A 19,695-nucleotide genomic window follows, 5' to 3' on the forward strand; every position below is an offset into this window, starting at 1 on the left:
AACTCACTTTGTAGACCAGGCTGGCCTCGAACTCAGAAATCCACCTGCCTCTGCCTCCCGAGTGCTGGGATTAAAGGCGTGCGCCACCACCGCCCGGCTCGAGCCTTTTTTCAAAAGGTGGTTAGCATGGTGAAGAGGTTTTCCTCTCTCCTCAGTGTCTGACTTAACACATGCTGGCTGGCCACTGTCTTAATCTGTTGTAACATAAGCTGGCCTGTAGCCGCTTCTGGGACAGTCACTACTTAGAATGAGAAAAGAGGTGGGGGGAAGAATGCTTGGGCATTATGAAAACAGTCTCCCCCCCACAGCCCCCTGCCAGGTCTGGGATCCGATGTCCCCAGAGCAGAAGAGGGTATCAGATCCCCTGCAGCTGGAGCTGCAAGTAGCTGTGGGCCACCGGCTGTGGGTGGTGGGAACCAAGCTCCAACCTCAGGTCCTCTGCAAGGACAGCATAGCTTATGTATGGCCATGCCATCTCTCAGCCTTCATCCTTGTCCTCTGCTAGGACAGCATAGCTTATGTATGGCCATGCCATCTCTCAGCCTTCATCCTTAGCTTTATAGAATGAGTTTCTTCTATGGCACTTTAGATTTGGAGTTTTTTTCCCCTTTCTGGTACCTGTGCCAGCAGTACAATTCTGCACACCCTAACCCATCCAAAGCTCCTGTCAGTAGAAACTAGGTTCCGCAGTATCAAGGCAAAAGTAATTCTTCCCTTAAGTACCTCACAGATGTGACGGCGTGTGTGATTTATCCTTTTGTGCCTGGCTTCCTTCATTTAACATAATATGTCCAAAGTTCATCCACGCAATGTTCTACAATTTCCCCCTTTTAAACCTAATAATAAGGATGGGATTTTGTTTAAGAAAAAAGTTTATCTGGGCATGGCACATCATGCCCATAATCTCAGCATTTAGGAGCTCAGACAGAGGGCTGCCAGGAGTCTGAGAATAGCCTGGGCCTCATAGTGAGTTCAAAACCAGCCTAAGCTATGGGGAGTCTCTGTCTAAAATAAATAAAATGTATAAGCATAGCACCCAAAGAAATAGCAGTGAATTAAAAGTGAATATAAGCTATAGGGTTCAAAGAAAGGAGCATCAGCTTATCATAATAAGCTGTCTTATGCCTTATTACAAAGTTTCTATTTTCAAAGATTTTTTTCTAAAACTCACAATATTGAGCTGGTGGAATGAGTAAGGTGTGGACACTTCCTGTAGACCCTGAAGACCCAAGTTCAAATCCTAGGACTCCTACAATATGTCCTCTAACTATACATACCCCACTTAAAAAAAAAAAAAATCTTCCTCTTTTCTCCAGTAATGAATATGGCAAATACAATCTTTGACACTGCTATTTTGAGTGTGCCAATTATAGGTTCATGTGTTGGAAGCTCCGTCTCCAGTGTGGTGTGTTTGGGTAGTGGCATCCTTGAGAGGTGGGGTCTGGTGGGAGGCTACTGCCCTCAGGAGGAGTTGGCTTATTTCTCTAGAGAACTGGTTCTCAGAGACACAGCAGACCTGGTCCTGTGCTTCCCACCCTACCATGTGGTCTCTTGCATAAAATTATTTTATTGCTACTTCATAACTGTAATTTTGCTACTGGTATGAATCATCATGTGAGTATCTGATATGCAGGACACCTGATATGTGATCCCCAGAGGGATTGTGACCTACAGCTTAAGAACCACTGATCTAACATGAACTTTATAGCAGAGCTTTAGAGAGGTCCTCGGATCTCCAGAATTATGAGCTAAATAAATCTCTTGGTTGTGTGACACCTAGTTAGGTATTTTATCACAGTAAGGTAAGATGTCTGAGGACATTTCTGGCTCACTTCCTCCAACAAGGCTACATCTACCCTAACGCATCTCCTAATCCTTCTCAAATAGTACCACTCCGAGATGACTAAGCATCCAAATAGATGAGCCTATGGGGTCCATTTCTATTCAAACTACCACTGAGGGCAAGGGGCGAAGACTGTCTCTTTTGATCCCTCTTGACTATGTTGACATAGGCCTCCACATATAGTTATGAGACACTTAGGTCAGTTCATCAGTCTGTTTCTTTTAGCTACTACATAATACTTAGACAAAGCTTGGCAAAAACCAAACACTTTTAAATAGTCTTTGATGAGATGTACATTTTTATTTCTTAAGTCAGTCTTTGTTACCAAAGGCAGATCAATAACTCTAACAATTTAAGTAGAAGTTTGATTGAACTTTGACCTTAGACATTTTTAGGAACTTAGACCTTTGTCACTCATACAGCCTCTCTAGCTTTTATTGTCATTCTGGAAGCATACATCTATCTTCACCCTCAGAGGCAAAGCCTTATTTATTAAAACTATTTTTGGGTTATCCTCATTTGGACATTTTTTCAGTACTGTTTTTTTTCTTAATAACATGAATCACTGTAACATTAACAAATAAATTACCATCTATTGTGAGAACTTAATCTATGGAAGATAAACAGCCTTCACTCATCCTCTAAGGTTCCGAAGACAAACCATAGGTCCCGTTGCCACACCCTTCCTGAGGAACCAGGGGGCTTGGGGGCTTAGAGGGTGTGGCCAGGGTGTTACTCACAGCAATGTGACCCCAAAGCAGTGGAACTGGAAAGTCTTCACCAGCGTGGGCAGTGAATTTCCCGTAGCCGGATAGGTGGACCCCCAGCTCCTTATTTCTTTATACATTTAGGCTACTTCATGTTCTTTACAGTATTTGACTTTTCCCTTCCTGGTAGTCTAACCTTTCCATGTTTCTAATTCAACTTTTAGAATATTATACCTCAATATTGTTATTGGATTCTTCTTAAAAATATATTTTCTGAGATTCCATATCAGTATTTTATTCTTCTCCCATTTATAGAAGATGTAAACAAATGCATTGAAATTATAAGCAGATACACTCTTCCAGATTTGCCTGACAAGATCATAGGGCTCCCTCGATGGCTCAGTGGTTAAGGGTGCTTGATGCCAAGGCTGACAACCTGAGATGGGTACCCAAGACCTACTTAGTGGAAGGAGGGAACTGATGCCTGCATGTTGTCCTCTGACCTCTAAACATGAAATGTGTGTACATACACAACACATACATATATACATACATGCATGCAAGTAATTCCAAATTCAAGTCGCATAAAGGATTTAAGGAGTATGTTACTAAACCTCACTAAATCTCAATTTTCTTCCAAGAAACATCAATACTACCTGCCATGCACACCTCACATGGCTATTCTGAAACTCAAATGAAATTAAAATCTATGAAATGACTTTGGAAACACAGCAGTATAGAGATTTAAAATAATAGCTATTTCATTTGTAGCTCTTTAAGAAATGTCTCTAAAGGCACACCCAGGTAGGGAATAGGTTACCCCAAATAAGTAAGAGATGACTGTCACCTTTTTCCTCTCAAATGTACTGACTGACCGTCAGAAGGGACTATGTAGTGAAGCCCTGTGTGTTCAGTCCGGAGCCTGAGCAACTGCAGAGGGAAGGTCCTTGTCATTGCTAGGTGGTGCGTTCACAAAGTTATGCCCATACTGGCCTGGGACAAGCAGCCCCTTTGTCAGAGCTCACTGTGTCTGAGACAAGAAGCCTCATTAGCTCCCTGTGTCGAACATTTGCTGAGCCAGACGATGGTGGTCTCTCCCCAGTCTCACCATTAAATTCATTTCTTTCATTAGTTGTTTTATGGTCTCTAGAACTAACCAGTAAGTTTAGAGCATCTTACACTTGAAAGACATAATAGAGATAATTTGGTTCAGTGCCCTTCACCAAGTTTTTTTATGTTTTGTACAATTTCTCAGAAGGATGTGGTGCCAGGGAGGCCGTCTAGAGATTGTTCTCATGCCTGTGTTTGTATTCACAGACTAAAAAGACCTCGGAGATCATTCTAGTTTAATTCATCTGACTTGCAGATAGGGAAACTGAGGCACAGAGTTATTAAGTAACTTGCACAGGGCCAAGTCCCTTGTGACCCGGCTGGCTGCCGTCTGTTGGCACTTCTTTCTGAATCATTAACCTGCAGTTGAAATGGTCATAAACATCCAGGGGTATTAATATACATAGCCTACAAAAAGCCTTAGCATAGCACATATCTATGTTAACTATAGATGAACTTATCTTGATTTTGACTGGAAAGAATCTAAATCTTCTTAAATATATTCCCAGACACTTAAGAGTTTTGTAAGAAACCTCTTCCAACAGCTTGTGCCCTCTCTCCTTTCCCGTTCAGGAGAAAGAAGACATCAATCTGGCCTGATCTGTATAAATATCTAAGGAGTCATGTGACTGGGAGTTCGGGGACGCCCAGTTCTCTGCCTGACCGGAAGGCCGTGGCTATGTGGCAGAGGGTAGAGCAGAGCCTTGCCACGTGCCAGAGACTTTGAAAGGTTGCCTGGCCTCCCTATCTCCCGGAAGGACTTTGTATCTGAAGGAAATTTGCGACCTTTTGTCCTGTGCTATTAATCACTGGAAACTTCATGCGTACCCTTCGCTCTGGGGCAGCGGGTGTGGGCAAGGGTTAATGGCAAGGGCAGAGCACTAATTGACTGTGACGAGAGCTGCTGATAAAGCAAGCTGGGAGAGGGCTTTGAGGCGTTTGTATGGGCTTGGGTTGTTAGAGAAGCACTAGAAATGGTGTGATATAAAAAACTGGCAAGCAGTGTTGGTTCAAGGAATTACCAACATGCCTAACAAAGAAACAGCATCTTTGAATGTGTACACCAGCAGATTAGCCATTTACAGTTCTCAACCCCATCAGTGAGAAAGGCATCCTCCCACCCAGACTTCAAACCTGAGAGCGTTTTCCTGTAAAGACAGATGGCCAGCCCACCATTCCCTAGAGGCAGAGACTGTGTTCCCTGCCCTTGTTACACCTCACTCCCTTTGCATCTCTATCTTGGCTGAGCTTAATCTGCCTTCAATCCAGACTAAAGTGTTGGTCCTTGTTTCCTGGCCGGATCCTGCCATTTTATTTACCTGACTAGACTTGAATTCTGAAGGACAGATGCTATTTCTTGTTCGGTTGCTTTTAAAAATTATAACATTTCAGGAAGATAAAAAGCAGCACGGTGCCAGCTTTGCATGTGCACATGACTGTTGAAGAGCACAGTACACTGGGCACAGCCAGTGCCCAGGACAGGCTCGCTTGAATGTTGTTTCTCATCCTTTACAGACCATGTAGAATTGTAATCACTTCCCCCCCACCCCCGCTGTGGCCTCTTGTGTCAGAGTCAGTGCAAATAAACTGATATTGATAGAAGTTATTGCTGTTCTCAATGTATCCCTGAACAGCAGCGTTCACAGTAGACAGCCTTACTTGCTGATGGTCCCTGGGAGTCAGTGGTGCCAGGTCTTGCTTCTAAATGCTGAACTCTAAATGTTTAAACAAAGCAGTGGAGGACAGGTATGGCCATGTGCCCCTGTACTCCCAGCACTCAAAAGGCTAAGCATGAGGGTAATAGTTTAAGGACAGCCTTGGGCAATGTGGCAGGACCCTATCTCCTTTTTAAAATGCAGCAAGCAATAAAGGCATGTAGTCAGCCTTCCTTACATATGAGTTCCACCATTCATAAAAGTGTGATGGCCACATCTGGCCTGAGCCTGTGCTCTTATCATTTATCTCCACTCAGTGACCCATGATGATGATTTACGTTGCTCTCTCATTATATGAGGTATTATAAGCAATTCAGAGAATATTTAAAAGACACAGAGGATTGCATACTTTCTAGGCCAATATGTCTTCTTTTTGTGTGAGGAACTTCTTAGGGAGTCCTCAAGTCAATGCCTGTAGATCCTGGGGGACAACTGTATTGCTAATGAGAATACAGATTTTGTGTATTCAGTCAGGAAAGTTTGTCATCTACAGTCACTTCTGCATCTGTTGTTATCTGTTGAGTCCAAACAGTGGCCTATAGAAGACAGGCTTTGAAGAAAGGGACGCAGTTAGGTTGGGGGAGGCATGTGGAAGATTGTTTATGTGTGTCAGTGAGAAAAGACAAGAAAAGAAACTAGAAATTACCCTTAAAAGAGGAATAATTGTACTGACCACCAAATTAAAGATATAAGTGAGCCCATGTAGAACTCCCAAGGACATCATTGTAATTCTGTGAAAATCTTCCCTTATATTTGTCTTTCTAATGTCCCTGACTCCATTTCTGTTTAGCTACTTCCTCCCTCTGTCTCAACTGCTTCTTCTGAAAGTGTGATCCCGGCTTAGTGACAATGCAGGACTAACTGGTACCTCTTGTGGCTCTTCTGCACTGATTCGCAGCAGCTGGCCTACCCCTGACTCCAGCCAGTCAGGGCACCATGAGACTTGTATTCTAAACATCGTTCATAGTCTTTGCATTCCCTCTATATTAGCTTGGTTTCCACACGATACTCTCCCTCTTGTCTACTAGTCTTAAACAGAGCCATCTTTCAGATCTAACCATCTCCCTTCTCTGCCGGAAAGACAGACAACCTTACTCTACCTCCCCCACCCTGCAGTTTCTCCCTCTCGTCTCGTGATCCCTCGGGTGTCTGTGTGAATGTGACTCTCCTGACTGATGCTCTTTCCTCTGTTCATGCTGAAGAGCAATCTTACTTTTGAGCTTTGAAACTTCAATCCTTTAAAGCAGTGGTTCTCAACCTTCCTAATGCTATGCCCTTTTAATGCAGTTCCTCATGTTGTGGTGATCCCCAACTATAAAAATATTTTACAGCTCTTCATAACTGTAATTTTCCTAGTTATGAATCACACTGTAAATATCTGAGTTTCTGATCATCTTAGGTGACCCCTGAAAAGGGTCATTTGACTCCCAAGGGGGTCACAGCCCACAGCTTGAGAACCATTGCTTTAGAGGATCTCACAGTACCTAGTAATATTTAGTTGTGTGTTCTCCTCTAATGGGTCCAAAGCAGGATACACTGTTTTGTTCATCGGTATGTTGAACTTTTTACCTAATATCAAGCCAACGCCATCAATGATTAACAAAGTATCTGTTAAATTGGTCAATGAGTAGGTAGGGATATGTCCTGGGTGATCTTCCTCGCAGAGAAAGAGAGCTTTTGCTCTAGTTTTGCGACTTGGGTGGCGAATCTGAGGGATATCTTTCTCAGAAGGCAGAGGTGAGAACTAATGTGGAGATCTTGAGTCTTTCAGAAGACAGGGCAGGTCTGAGCTGTAAGTATTCAAGCAGCATGCCATGATGAGCAGGCATGCAAGAGGCGGTTGTTTTAGCATTTCTAAATGTGTTTTCCTCCCAAGAGAAAACTCGGGTCTCATTAAGGCTATTTTTGTTTGGGTTTTAGTTTGGTTTGGGTTTTGTAACCTATAATTTTCTAGTTAACTTAATAAATTAATTTTTCCATTTTATTATCTTCTTATTTTCTTCTGTCTGTTTCCTTGCCTATCCCATCTTTAAAAGTATCATATATTACAAAAATTACCTAAGGCAACTAAGCTTTTAGCTTGCAGTGAGGGGCAGAAGAGCACAGCCAACAGTGGGGCAGTGGGTGGTTACGGAAGTGTCTGCACGCAAACGATTCTGCTTCTGTGAGTTTAACATCTCCTGGCTACTTCTCATGACACTGTAAATAATATTGTCATTTTCCTGTCCAGAAATGGTTGCAAGCTGACCAGAGAGCTACGAAGCATCCTTAAAGCTGCTCTTCCTTCTCTTGAGTTTGCTTGTCTAGTGCTCTCTGAGTCCTAAACTCCATCCAGTGTGCGAGGCACTTCTCTTTATACTTAACAAATTGAGGATTGAGGACTTTTCGCATTCATGTGTGTGTGTGTGTGTGTGTGTGTGTGTGCGCGCGTGCGCGCGCGCGTGTGCGTGTGGTTGGTGTCCATGTTGCTTTGGAAAGCCAGAGGATGCTATATCCCCCTGCTGTAGCAGAGACCTTTTCCGGACTCAGAACTGCCCTTCCCTCGGAGCCTTCTATGGATGGCTGCATTGATAGATGGAATCTCCTCAGGGAGCCTTACGGACCAGCCCTCTGTCCGTTACCATGCAGCACGACTGTAATTTATAGCCACAGATGGCGACTTCCACCTCATCACCCCCTACTTATCTTCAGCAGACATTTACCTCTGGCTTTTAAAAAATAATCTGTGCTGCTTGCAAATGACTATACACAACCATTCCTATTTATCAAAATACTCTTTAAAATGAAGTTCCATCAGAATGTAAAGAATATTATACATTGTAGAAACAAATAGGCAAACTTTTTAGTGGGATTTTAACTGTGGAAATTAAATATTAAGGCAAATATTCAAGTCAGATTCTTGAATTTTGATGGGGGAGTGTCAGCTCTTCTTGGGTGTATTCTACCACCACTGAATCACACCCTTAGCCTCTTAGGATCACCTATAGCTCAAGTATAAAAAAAACAAACAAATAAAACAGAGATCCGTCTCTCCGACTGTGGCTTGAGCCCTAATGGCTTAAACCAGGCCTTCACAGAACTGCTGACTCGGAATCTCTTGCTGCGTGCCACCTTTCTGGAACTTTGGAATGTGTACCTCATCAGGAGAGGTACTTGGGAACCGTGCACTGTATTTGAGATAGCCCTCTGCTATGCCATCCTTCTCACTTGGGGTACATCTCTGAAAGGAGGCTCTCTTGGAAGAAGCAGGAACTGCTCTTCCTTGTTCTTCCTTGAAAGTCTTTACGTTGATCCAATGAAAGCACCGGTCTGATTCTGGGAATTATTTTTACATGTTGCTAGACAGTATTTTAATTTTTTTTTTTTGCCTACTAATTTTTACTTCATTGTTTTGAGCTTTTAGTTATATTTTTCTTAACTTCTTTGTTATGCTATGCCTATTTTTGTTAGCAGCTTCAAATATTATTTAAGGTCAAGTCTAGGTGTCTTCTCTTAATGTTTATTTTTAATTTAAATCCTTTCAGAAGCCAAGCTTATTTTATTCTGTCTTACAATAAAAAAAAAAAAATCACTGTTGAGTATTAGTATCTAGTTGTAAATCTTTTTGAGCTCTTTAAGCCGCACATTGTGAAATACAGACAGCATTAATTACACCGGATGTCGGGGCCAGGTGATGTCTGGACGTCTCGCTGTGTAATTTAATCCTGGGTGCTGTGTTGTTTGGCTACACTGGACTCTCAGTGAGCATATGTAATTAAGTGCACATGTGTAAAAAGCAGGGTCCCGATAGGAAGGAGAGGGAGAGAGACCATTAGCAGGGATTAGATGTGTCTCTCCAGCTGGGCAGTATGCCTCTGAAATCCAAGGGCTTTCCCAGAGCGAATTATGAGACTGGCTCAGCTGCTGCTCAGCTCCCCTCTGATTGAACTGCATTTACTAATGCTGTTAAGCTGTGTTCCCAGAGACACCACACCCCGAGGTACCAGATAGAGCTCATGCATGCAAAAAGAATGCGGAACCTATGGTACATAGTCTTCCCAGATCAAAAATTGAATGGCAAAGTGGAAATTTTTTTTTTTTTAAAAAAGCCGCAGGCAGAGTTTATGTATATACATGGGGCTTTGGGAAGGGTTGGTAGATGGAAATAATCCCTGTCTAGCTAAAACAGATAGTAATTAATCCAAGGAGTGTAGTTCAAATCTGTTGAGACTATCTGCCGGTCTGCTGCAACCCTGAAATTCTAAAGACTAGTGAATAAATCCCACTCTGAATCAAGTCTTCTGTCCATCTTCCTGATTGATGAGGTTCCTTGGTAGAGATGGTACATTAAGAATTATGAAGCCATGAACCCTTTTATTATAGCATGTCATACAATAACAAAAGTCTGACCTATCAATTGGCTGAATAGAAATTATAGCTGCAGTAAATGTTTTAGGGGTTTCATTGACAACTAGGGCCACATATACCATGCTGCTGTCATTTTAAAAGGCATGGCGAGGAAATGGGAATATTAATTATGGTCATCTTATAGTGTATATGAATAACAAAGCATCACATTATACACCTTTTGTCTGCAAGATTATTTTTATCAGAAGTATAACTTTTGCTAACCCAATGAAGCTGGAAAACAACGAGACCTGGTGTCTTTCCCCTATGACTTACCTAAAAAAGACCAGCGTGCCACAGATAATGCAGACATTGCAACTAAAGAATTGTTTCTAAGCTTTTCCAAAGCCATGGGCAGTTTTTTGTAGTCTGCTGACAAGCGTTGAAGTCATTGTATCTGAGTGCTGAGGCCAGCATTAGTGGCACACACCTTGAAGGCCAGCACTTGGGAGGCAGAAGCAGGTAGACCTCTGACTTTGAGGGTAGCCTGGTCTACAGAGAAAGTTCCAAGGACAGCCAGGGCTACACAGAGAAATCCTGAATCAAAGAAAGGAAGGAAGGAAGGAAGGAAGGAAGGAAGGAAGGAAGGAAGGAAGGAAGGAAGGATAATATAATTACATCATTCCTCCTTCCTTCTCCTCCCTACAAACCTCCGCATGAACTCCCCCTTGCTGTTTTTCAAATTCATGGTTTCTTTTTCTTTAATAGTTTTGGTGGTGGTGGTGGTGGTAGTGGTGGTGGTGGTGGTGGTGGTGGTGGTGTGTGGTTTTAGTTTCATGAAGTCCCCCTTGTCAATTGTTGGCCTTAATTCTTGGACCAATGGAGTCCTGTTCAGGAAGTCCTTGCATTTGTATCCTGTAGAATACTGCTTGGGTTTTCTTCTAGCGACTTCTGTGTTTCACAGTTAGGTCTTTGATCCATTTGAAGGTAGTTTTTCTCAAGGGGATGATACAGGTCTGATTTCATTCTTCTGCATGTGGACATCCAGCTCCCCAGGACCATTTGTTGATGATGCTGCCTTTCCTCCAGGTTGTTGTCTGAGTCTTAGTCAAATATCAAATGGCTGAAGTTACATCTGCTCATGTCTGGGTCTTCATGTCATTGTTGTGCCAATGCCATATTGTTTTTTCACTCTGTCTCTGTAATGTATCTTACGATCTGGAATTGTAATCCCTCCAGCATCGTTCTCTGTGCTCAGGATTGTTCTGTCTGTCTGCGGTCTTCTGTGGATCCATATGAGGATAGCTTTTTTCTATTTTTGTGACGATGGGATGGGGATTTTGATTGGGATTACATCAAATCTATAAATGGTTTTTGGTAAAATGGTCATTTATACAGTATTAATTCTACTGATCCGTGAACATGGGGTTTCTTTCAACTTTCTAGTGTCTTTCCTATCTCTTTCTTCAGAGGTTGAAAGTTTTCATGGAGAGGCCCTTCCATTCCTTGGTTATGTTTATGCCTAGATATGGTATTTTCTTTTAGGTTATTGGGAATGAGACTGGATTCCCAAGCTCCTTCTCTGTATTGCTGGTGGTGGTGGTGTATAGAAAAGCCATTGATTTGGGCAAGCTAATTCTTCCATACTGCTGCACTTATTTTCTGGTAGAATTGTCAGAGTCTCATGTCTTGTACTGTGACATCTGCAAATAGAGATAGTGCGATTATTTTCTTTCCCTATTGGGACCTTGTCATTTCCTTCTCTTGTCTTACTGCTCCGGGTGTGCTGTGAGCACAGCATTGGGAAGGAATGGGGCAGTGGGCAGCATAGTCTTGTTCCTCAGTTCAGGGGGACTGCTTCAAGCTTTTCTCCATTTAGGATGGCATTAGCTGTGGGTTTTCATATTTATCCTTTATTATGTTGAGGTGTGTTCTCTCTAGTCCTACATTCTTTAGGACTTTCATCATGAAGACATGTTGGATGTTGTCAAAGGGTTTTTCTGCATCTATTGAGATGATCATATGACTTTTACCTTTAAGTCAATTTGTATGGTAGAGGGTATATTACATTTATTGACTTGAGTTTATTGAGCCATCCCTGTATCTCAGAGATAAAAGTCAACTTTGTCATGGTGGATAATCATTTTTGAAGTATGTCTGCATTCCTTTATTGTCATGTCTTTATCTGGTTTTTGGTACTAAAGTGATACAGGCTTCATATAGGAGAGTGCTCCCTCTGTTTCTGCTGGTTTCTTTGGTTGGTTGGTTGGTTTTGTTTGAGTAGTTTAAGGATTGCATAGCCAAGTGATAGTGGTCCAAGCTTTTAATCTAAGCACTTTGAAAGCAGAGCACATAGACCTCTGAGTTCAAGGCCAGCCTGGTCTTGAATGAGTTCCAGGACAGCCAAGACACAGTGAAACTCTGTCTGGAGAAACCAACCTCAGCAACAAAGAGATTGGCTGCAGATCTTCTTTAAAAGTCTGACAGCATTCTGCTGTGGAGTTTGTATTGTTGTTGTTGTTGTTGTTGTTGTAGATAGAAGGCTTTTCTTGCTATTTAAGTCTCCTCATCTGTTATAGGTCTGTTTTAGGTTGTATCATTCAGTGATGTATTTGCATATGCATCTAGGTGTTTCAGAAATGATTGGCAAGGGGGGGAGGGGTATGGGAAACTTTCGGGATAGCATTTGAAATGTAAATAAAGAAAATAATAATAATAAAAAAAAAAAGAAATGATTGGCAAACATTTCTGTAGGAATGGTGTGTTTGGGGGTGAGAGGAGAAGCTGCCTCAATTGTTCATGATGTATGTATTTCTTCGATGAGTTAGTTCAAGGCACATGGTCTTCATTTGTTAGTTATGTATCTGATATGGTTCGGACAGGTTGGAGCAGCAGAGAGGATATGCAGGTGAACTTGGGCCTTGAGGCTGGAGACGGCATAAGTGACGTAAAGACAAATGGTTTTTCTAAGCACTGTTGGGTCTGATGGCCAGTGATTGAGCAATATCAGACACCCAGACAGAGGAAAATCAAGTTGACCAAACAAGTTCAATAGAGCAATTGTTAATATTGTGGAACAATTCTTTACTTTGCAGATAGATGTAGAAGCCATGTGTCATGTAGTTACTGTGGGTGATAGAGTTGTTGAGTTGAACTCTTTTGAAAAATATCCTCTAGGGGCTGTAGATATGGCACAGTGGTTAGCAGTGTTTGCTGATCTTCCAGTTCAGTTTCCAGCAGCCATGTCAGGCAGCTCACAACCACCTATAACTGGCCACCAAGGGTACCCCAACACACATGGCATATGCTGCTAACATGTACATACACATAAGTGAAAATAAAATGTTAATGTCCATACGGGTGCTAGAGAGTTAGCTCAGTCACTAAAGTACTTGCCACACAAGCATATGTTCCTGATTTTGGACTCCCAGCACCCATGTCAAGCACTGGGCGTGTGGCAGCACATGCCTGTCATTCCAGTGACAAATAAGTGGAGGGTGACTGAGGATTACACAAGAGTTGACTTCTGGCCTCCACTTGCATATAAACACATATGCACATAAACACATACACAGGAGTGCTTATATACACTTATTAAACATGCTCTTACAATGGGTTCAAGTTATAATTCCAAAGGAACCTGCTGAGGGTGTCTCTAAGTTCTACCCTCTGTAAAACTAATGTTTGTGTTGAAAGGCTACATCCTATTTCCACTCATAGTTAGTCTGTTGTTCTGCATCTGTTCTTTCCACCAGGGCCACCACCTGCAGTTGTCTGCAGGACACATCAAGAGCGAATAGTAATTCCTGACAGCCTCCCTTATTGCCATCTTTTGAGTGGATGGAGCTCATCAAGGACTCTTTAATAGTGTACAGTCTTGGCTATTTTGGGAATAGAAATGGAAACTCCCCCCAATGAATAAATCATAGGTATGGACTAAATAATTAAATTAAATTGTAGATATGGTTGACTCCCTAGCACCAAGTCTAATCCATATTCTAAAATGGAAAGATTATTGATTGTTGCCGATTTCAAGTTTAGATTCTTGGTAAAGTTCAAAATGTTCTAGTCTGTTTTCCGAAGCACAGTGTGTACTGAGCCAGTGCTTAAAAGACTTAAAAGGTGGGGGTGGGGAGGGTACATGTTCCAGGCTAGCCTGGGCTACATAGCAAGGTCATAACGTGTTAAGATACAGTTGTGGTCTTGGTTTCTGGCTGCAGAAGTGGGGTGGACTGTGCTCAGCTCCTGTGTTTAACACTTAGCCGACTGTGGGTCATTGAAACAGTGTGCACTCCAGCTTGTTTATTAAGCATTATTAGGGATAACACAAGGAGTAATCAGGAAACCTGTTTAAGGCTGTGATAGGCACGGACCTCGGTTAGCATTAGCTTCTGTTGTTTTTTTTTTTTTTCTTTCTTTCTCTTTTTTTGAGGCATAGAACATGCCCAGAGTCTTGGACATGCTGGGCAAGAATTGCATTACTGAGCTATATCCTCAAACCAGTTATTATTATTGTATTGTGAACATGCAGTGCACAGATAAGGAACTACTTATGATCCTGTGTGTTCGGAAAGTTCTCTCCATGAAGTGAAATATCCCATTACACCTGGGCCTCTATTTGGTGCTGAGCCAACTAGCAGGGAGGGGCAGGGGACACAGGGTACCGAGGTAAATAAGACCTGAATTTTCACATAGTGAATTCACACATTTATCAGAATTAATGGTTTCTCCTGAGAAGCAGAAGCCATGGTACTCCTGTCTCTCTCAACAGTTTAAAATTCCAGCGTTTCCAAGCAACAAAGGACTAGCACGCGAGCAAAGGTGGCAGGAGACCCTTACAAGCATCCTGCCTACCATGTCTGTGCGGGATCACAGGGCTCTGTACTCCGTGTACACCCTGGCTCTAAGGTCACACTACATGGGCTGCATTCACCTCTACTTCAGTTAGACCTCACTGCCCAACCGAGCAATCAGAATGCCTTGCTGTGACTGGATGAGAAAATATCGTAATGTAATTTCCCTCCTTTCCCACTTGTCCAGGGTCATGCTGTTCTTAATGGCAATGCCAGCAGTACTTTTTAAATACGTTTTTGAGACTATAATTATATCATTTCCCCCTCTCCTTTCCTTCTGTCAAACTCTGCCATGTATCCTGCCCAATTACTCTCTTTAAAATTCATGACCTCTTTTTCCTTTCTTGTTGTTACACACATGCCCACACACACACACACACACACACACACTACCCAATGGGCTGACTATTGTGCTCCTCCCTGGGGAGGGCTGTTTCTCCCACTTATCATTGATTAGATGCCTGTAGTTCATATATATATAAATATATTCATTCATTCATTCCTCATGAGCCTCATGAGCTTCCTTCCCTCCGTCCATGTTAGCTTGTCTTTGGTATCACCCTTGTCCCACTCATGTTTAGGCTGCCATGTTGTTGAGACTTTATGGGTGTAGCTCCTATCCTAGGAGACACAGTCACACAGCAAATTCCCTACCTCCACAGTGATCCTCAAGCCCTAGGTGCAGGGGGTGTGTTAGAGGGCTGTCAGGCGGAACTGGGTTCCACAACTCTGAATTTTGATCGGTTGTGGTTTTTTGCAATGGACTCTGTCTGCTGTACAGAGACGTTTCCTTGATGAGAGGTAAGGAATATACTCACCCAGTTAGACCCTGGAAAGGATGTCCAGACTGTTGCTAAGCAACACATCATCTGTCCCCTCCCTAGAGCCACCGTCAGACTTAATAGGGGTGACCAGCATTGGGTTATTGCTTTATAGCTTTTTTTTAAAGGTTTATTTATTTTTACATACATCGGTGTTCTGCCTACATGTTTGTGTGAGAATGGAAGATCCTCTGTTATTGGGATTATAGACAGTAGTGAGCTACCACATGGGTGCTGGAAATTGAACTCAGGGTCTCTTTAAGAGCAGCCAGTGCTCTTAACCACTGAATCATCTCTCCAGCCCACTTCATAGCTTCAAAAGTCACTTTTATGTCATTTATTTAGTATTAACATAAATCCTATGCAGAAGCCTTTTGTTATAATTTTTCATAACCCATGTTGAAAGGGGCCTCTGTGATAAGTATTTAATCATAACAAGGATCTCATATGGTTTCAGTAATAAAAATGGTGTTCAGCATACTCCATGGATAACCCAAAATATAATAATGGCACTTTCCATGTTTGGAAGAAAAAAGAGTTCCCACACATTTGCTCAGGCAGAAAGGGACATTTTCTCATGGATACCCGCGTCTATAGAGCCAGGGGCTGACAGCAGCTTCAGTGTTCGCAGCAAGAAGCCCCTTAGCAGCATGGACTCAGCTCTGTAGCTGTCACTTCCAGCTTTGCCCAGTATTTCTCTGCCTTTGCAGGGCTCCCCACTGCTATGATGCTCAGGCACAACCATGCTTGTGGACACAGCACCCTGTTCTGTGCCTACAGAGGTTGACACGTAGAGATAGATACCTTGCTTCTTAGGTGCTATTGGGTTCAGTGTGACACCCCCTGGGATCTTGGAGAGCAGGAGTGTGCAGGTTGTGATTCAGTATCCATTTCTCTGGCCCACACTCACATCACCACACTTTGCTCCATCGCTCCATCAAGGACCAACGTTTTTACTGGTGACCAGTAACTATGATCTCCATGTGTCTTAGTTAGGGTTTCTATTCCTGCACAAACATCGTGACCAAGAAGCAAGTTAGGGAGGAAAGGGTTTATTCGGCTTACATTTCCATACTGCTGTTGATCACCAAAGGATGCAGGACTGGAACTCAAGCAGGTCAGAAAGCAGGAGCTGATGCAGAGGCCATGGAGGGATGTTCTTTACTGGCTTGCCTCCCCTGACTTGCTCAGTTTGCTTTCTTATAGAACCCAAGACTACCAGCCCAGAGATGGCACCACCCACAAGGAGCCCTCCCCACTTGATCACTAATTGAGAAAATGCCTTACAGCTGTATCTCATGGAGGCATTTCCCCAACTGAAGCTCCTTTCTCTGTGATAACTCCAGCTGTGTCAAGTTGACACAAAACTAGCCAGTACACCAAGACTAGCAATCATTCTTTCCCTTGTCTAGGAAAGAACTCACTAGCTCAGTTAACTCTGGCTGGGGCACAGACTATCCCTGTGCTTTTTCTGTCCACCCCTTTGTAAATGATCTATTTTATTGAACTTTCATTTGTCCCATTGGACGATGCCATCTGTTTCCTAACAGGACCTAGACTCTTGGAAGCCCACAGAAACATAAATGACAGTGCTTGCCGCTGCTGGTCATTCACCGTGTAGACAGTGGTCACCCAGACATTGGAAATCTGAATTCAGAAAAATGATTATATACAGTCCCAAGGTTACCTTCGCTATGACCGCTGGCACATTTGGAATATAGATCAGTCTAATTAGAAACAGATGATTCCTTTAAAGACATATCTAGTCTGCAAAGAAGAACCATGTGACATGATGTGTTCACAAGATGGTGTTTACTAGAAGCAACCATTAAATGTTTTTATTCTCACTATCAGATGACATCCCTGTGATACCCCTCCTCACTGAGGGAGTCATTCATCTTTCAACATTTACAATTATTCAAAGCATATCCTTTTTAAAACCAAATAAAGTGCAGAGACTCTGGGGTTAGTCAGCGCGGTCCCAGGTCCAGGACCCATGAACAGCAATGCTGAGTTTCTTAGTGGGACCATTTAATTCTGGGCAGGCTGATCTTCGGAACGGCTTGAAAACAAATAGCCTTTTCATTTTAAAATGGGAACATCCATTCTTTGTGACCACATTGAGGTTCTTTTTTCCAATGAAGAAAATATAAATTTGTTTTCAAATTCATGTTCTTAAGATAACAAGATGGCTCAGCATGTAAAGGCGCCTGCTGCCGAGCCTGTAACCTCAATGGCAATCCCCATGGTGCACCTGAGTGGTGGGAGAAAATATTTCACTCCAGCACACCGTCCTTTGACCGCCACATAGTCACTGTGGCCTGTGGGTAGGGGAACAGACGCACCAGAGAATGAAAAGGGATTTTAAGAAAACCACAGACATTTGAGCTCACTTTTAATTACACAGACAATAATAATTCTTCCTTGGCTTGGTGGCTGTAATCCTAGTGTGCAGAGGTAGAGACAGAACATTCTAAGTCTGAAGTCATTTACACACACACTCGTCACGCACACTCACACAGCATGCGCTTCCTTATTTTAGAATCCAGTGCTTATGAATTAAAGTATAAATAACAAACCTTCATTGGTGCCTGGCTCTGAACCTCAGAGCAGGCTAAGCATGCTGTGTTGCCTTATTTAACCCTTGTTACATACACAGAAAGAAGCACAGGCACCAAGATGCGTGAGTGACCCAGAAAGCTTGAATCCAGAGCTCATGTGTTTTACAGCAATGCTAAATTTATCTAATTGTCATTTTCCATAAGCAGTGTTTTCCTGGAGACAGTCTCTTAAATTAATAAAAATAATCTCCTAATTTAAAACATCAGTGATAAAACTCTGGGCATTTATTTCTCCTTTTAATATCAGAATAATTGGGTATTAACATTCTCTCAAATATTATAGCTGCTTTGAGCTTGCTTGCATTTTGTGATTTATTAAAACCTGGAGTATAAAAAGCTGCTGTAGTTAGAGACAAGGGAATTGAATCTCCTGTGCTTTCTCTCTCCTGTGTCTGCTCTGGCCCCTGAGCTGCCCGGTCTGATTCCCTTGGCATTTCAGAGGCGTTTCAGAAGCCACCTTGCTACCCCTCTCTGGCAGCTGTGATCTCTGCTTTCCTTCTTTTTAACTTTTTCATTTTTAAAGGAAAATTTTATTTGCCCCCCCACTAGTTCTTCCTTTATTCCTCTTGGTTTCATATGAGTTGAGCATATGTCTTCTTATTTTAGATTTGGTTAGCCGGGGTGGTAGTTTCTCAGATTCCAGCATCCCAGAGGCTAGGGCGGGAGGGCTGTTAACTCAGGGCCAGCCTGGGCTACATAACAAGGCCTGTCTAAAGTTCCAGGGCAGCAGAGCTACATAGTAGGACTTTGGCTAAAGAAGAGAGAGAAAATAAATAAATAAATAAATAAAGACAATACTAGAGGCTGGCTGAAAAGAGCTCACCACTAATCAATAACTCTCAGAAATAATGTTTAATTTAAAATTTTGTTCAATTTTGAAGATTTTATAGTCTTTATTTATTTATTTATTTATAGCTAAATTTTTAAAACTGATTTGTTCCTACTTGCTTTATGAAAGTAAAATCTGAACTTAATAATAAATAACATTATCTTGTTTATATAATAAAATTATTTAATCCAAGGCTGATCCATTCTCTCTCTCTCTCTCTCTCTCTCTCTCTCTCTCTCTCTCTCTCTCTCTCTCTCCTGCATCCTGGGATGTTGGCATAAAGCCAAGGTAATTCCAGAAATTGGCAATTCCCTGCCAAGTGTGCAGCTGCTGCCTAACCCTTGCCTACTCGTTTTATACCAATCACTTCTTTTTGAGGACACAAATTTCAGAGGGCAGAAGTGTGTCCCGAGGCTGGGAAGGAGCGCTGTCATGTGCTCCTGCTGCCAGAGGCCAAAGGCTGTGGCTGCAGCATCTTGCTGCCATGGTGGCCAGGTAGCCTGTGGGCGGGCTTCTCACCTTTACCCCTCTGACATTCCACATCTTTTCCACTTGCCTGCCAATGTTTTAACAATCTTGCTTTATCTCCCTTCCTTCAAATAAATAATAGTGTTGATTTTTCATGAATAAAAAGAACCAAGTAGTCAGTCCCCATGAAGGGTACCTAAACCAAACGTGGACAGGGAGAGGGGACCGGAACAAAAGAGCAGATGGCATTGGGAAAGTCATTTGCTATTCCCTTCAGCTTCTTCTGCTTCCCAGCTCTACCCTGCAGTGGCAGCGGGTGGGTGCACACAAACAGGTAAAATCTCGATATTTTTATCTTCCCACACCCTTCTGAAATACAGCTCTGAGCACATTTGAATATAG

At 42.5% G+C, this 19,695-nt stretch overlaps 1 protein-coding gene across 11 annotated transcripts in view; it reads left to right on the forward strand.

The window, feature by feature from the left end:
- Map3k13 (mitogen-activated protein kinase kinase kinase 13) overlaps nt 1–19,695 on the forward strand; it is a 140,962-nt gene that overhangs the window by 72,775 nt on the left and 48,492 nt on the right. Inside the window, exons 1-2 of one of the 11 annotated variants that reach the window (XM_029544316.1) lie at nt 7,051–7,167; nt 13,457–13,630. The exons of 8 other annotated variants lie outside the window; for them this stretch is intronic. The gene's annotated coding sequence lies outside the window, so the exon portion shown is untranslated. Of the gene's footprint in view, nt 1–7,043; nt 7,168–13,456; nt 13,631–19,695 lie in introns of those variants that run through there. 2 more of the 11 variants (XM_029544317.1, XM_029544315.1) reach the window with 2 other exon arrangements.

The sequence above is a fragment of the Mus pahari genome, chromosome 12 (assembly GCF_900095145.1).
Source record: "Mus pahari chromosome 12, PAHARI_EIJ_v1.1, whole genome shotgun sequence".
NCBI classification, from domain to species: Eukaryota; Metazoa; Chordata; class Mammalia; order Rodentia; family Muridae; genus Mus; species Mus pahari.